The 2,767-nt window shown below is 39.6% G+C and overlaps 1 pseudogene; it reads right to left on the bottom strand.

Moving 5' to 3' along the window:
* Positions 1-385: 385 nt before the first annotated feature.
* Positions 386-1,286, bottom strand: LOC101689548 (annotated as a pseudogene).
* Between the last annotated feature and the right edge of the window lie 1,481 nt (positions 1,287-2,767).

Below are 2,767 nucleotides of genomic sequence, written 5' to 3'. Positions count from 1 at the left end.
ATAACATAATATACCTTCATTTATCAATTGAATTATCTAAATGCCTTTTGGTAAGTCATTATTAATTCTATTGAGACATGTTTATTGCTAAAGAGAAGTGAAAAAGAAAGTGTGTAAATTATTAAATTTAGGAAACTTCAAGCACATGATAGATATCAGAGGGAAGACACAAAAAATCAATTGTCATTCAAGTGTGGAAAATTTGGAAGAAGATAGTTATGCACATCAAGGTAAAATATACCCTTGAAAAGTAGATTTTTGTTTTGGTAGGAATGTGCAGAGGTCATCTATGGTGGCCAGACACATGGCACTAGAACTCTGTGGACTGCTATATTTATGGAGGGTTCTCTAGGTCTTCAATTCTAAGACCATGTGATTTTTTTTTTTATCTTGATATTTTCATTCTGAACATTGTCTCTCTCAGAGCCTGGTGGACCTGATTGTTCCTCAGAGTGTAGGTGAAAGGGTTCAGCAGCAGGGTCACCACCATGTTCATAAGGGCCGCCTCCCTGTTGGAGTCCAGCCTGCTCATTTGCTTTGGTTTCACATATATAAACACACAGCTGCCATACATCAGAGAGAGAACTATGAGGTAAGAGGAGCAGGTGGTGAAAGCTTTGTGTTTCTCCTTGGCTGAAGGAGGTTGCATGATTGTAACTACTATGTTGCTGTATGCAATGATGGTTATGATAATGGATGTCAAAAGAATAACCAAAGCACGGACTAAGGCCAAAATTTCAGTGGACCTGCTGTCAGAACAGGAGAGATGAATCAAGGGGCCAAGTTTACAGAAGAAGTGGGGGATGACATGGGAACCACAGAAGGATAACTGGGAAACCTTCACTACCAGCCCAGTGATGGGAGGGAAGGCCAAAGCAAAGCAGGCAGTGACCAGGAGGAAGCAAGTATTCAGGTTCATGATGGTCAGGTAATGCAGAGGCTTGCAAATGGCCACATATCGATCCAGAGACATCATTGCTATGAAGAAGAAACCTACTGCTCCCATATATAAAAAGACAAAGGCTTCTATCAAACAAGCAAGAAAGGAAATGATTTTTTTGTTTACAAGAAAGATGACCAGCAACTTATTAATAACACTTATGACACCACACTCCAAGAAGGAGAAAATGCTGAGGAACAACTACATAGGTGTGTGGAGCTGGGGGTCAGCAGGTGTGACGTTGATTATGACAGCATTGCCTGCAATGGGTGCCAGGTATGCCAGCAGGTGCCAGGAAGAGGATCTTTCCCAAGTGTTGGATGGCAGGAAACCCCTCCAAGGTGAATTCTTTCTTTCTTTCTTTCTTTCTTTCTTTCTTTCTTTCTTTCCTTTCTTTCATTTTTAAAAGATATTTATTTATTTATTTATTTATTTATTTATGTGGCAGAGAGAGAGATAGAGAGATCACAAGTAGGCAGAGAGGCAGGCAGAGAGAGAGGAGGAAGCAGGCTCCCTGCTGAGCAGAGAGCCCATCCGATGTGGGGTTTGATTCTGGGACCCTGGAATCATGACCTGAGCCGAAGGCAGAGGCTTTAACCCACTGAGCCACCCAGGGGCTGCTCCAGGGTAAATTATTGAACAGTTGTTCTCTTCTCCATTTCCATGAGCATCTCTTTCCACAGTAGTATCACTGCTGCTTTAATCTACAGTAAAGACGTTGGGAGCACAATTGTTTTAGTGGGGCATACGATTAAGATGTTTGCCTATTTAAGAAAGTTGTTAGGCTGATAGCAAAGTGGTTTAGGCAGTTGGTTCTTGAATCAGAAAGGCCAGATTTTAATACTAGTTCAGTAGTGACTTCCAACTACTGAGAAATGAGTTAAGCTTTGTGGACCTCACTTTCAACCTCTGTAGAATAAGGATGATTGGATCTACCTCTTTGCATTCTTCTGAGAATTAAGATAAAGCACATAACTCACTTAGCATATGCCAACGTTTCCTATGTGTTCCTCTAGGTCTAATTTTAACATAGTGGTCATTAATAGAATGCTTAAATAAACATCATCAGTAGGCAGAGGTATTGACATTTTCATAGTTCTATCATTTTATTGTGTTTAATGATATTATCAATTTTCAGTAAACATAACAGTAAGTTTAGTAATATTCCCTTTGAGTATCCCCTTAATAATGTAACACATTCTATGGTCCAAGTCGTCATCATCATGATGTGTTGAGAGCTTGAGCTTGTTCTATGCTAGTCACTGAAATTCAGTATTTCTATTACTCATAACAATAATCAGGAGTTCCTTCTATCGAAGCAGAAACTGAGGCTTACAGAGTTCCAGATAGCTTAGGTCACATAGCTGACTTTAGACTGACTGCCAGATCCAGAATCCGTGGTGCTTCCAAATGTAGTGTCAAAACATTTTAAATTGGACCAAATCTATTGTTATTGTTTTTTCAACCTTAAGAGATAGATTCACTTTATTTATCTTAATTGTTTCTATCTTTAGTTAGTATCACTGATGAGTTATTGAAATGTGGAATGACATGGGGCTTAGAGAGGATCTGTGTTAGTACAGGCATTTTACAGAAGAGACTGGAGACCAGAGATATTGAGGACTGCTCAAAAATAGCTAAGCTGTATATCTAGGATTTACCACTCAGCTTCCAGTTTTATGCTGGCCAGTGATGAAGGTGGGAGTGCTAATACTTCCTGGATTAACCCACTTGAGTGGATATGCTGGGCACCTGGCACTCTTACATTCTCTCTTACATCAAAGCTCAGTGCTTTTTTTTTCTTTCTTTCTTCTTCAATCAGTAATT

Source organism: Mustela putorius, unplaced genomic scaffold (assembly GCF_011764305.1).
Source record: "Mustela putorius furo isolate JIRA1106 unplaced genomic scaffold, ASM1176430v1.1 tig00003909_pilon_pilon_pilon, whole genome shotgun sequence".
NCBI lineage: Eukaryota > Metazoa > Chordata > Mammalia > Carnivora > Mustelidae > Mustela > Mustela putorius.
The sequence above is the reverse complement of the archived record's forward strand: the minus strand, read 5'-3'. Positions and strand labels throughout refer to the sequence as shown.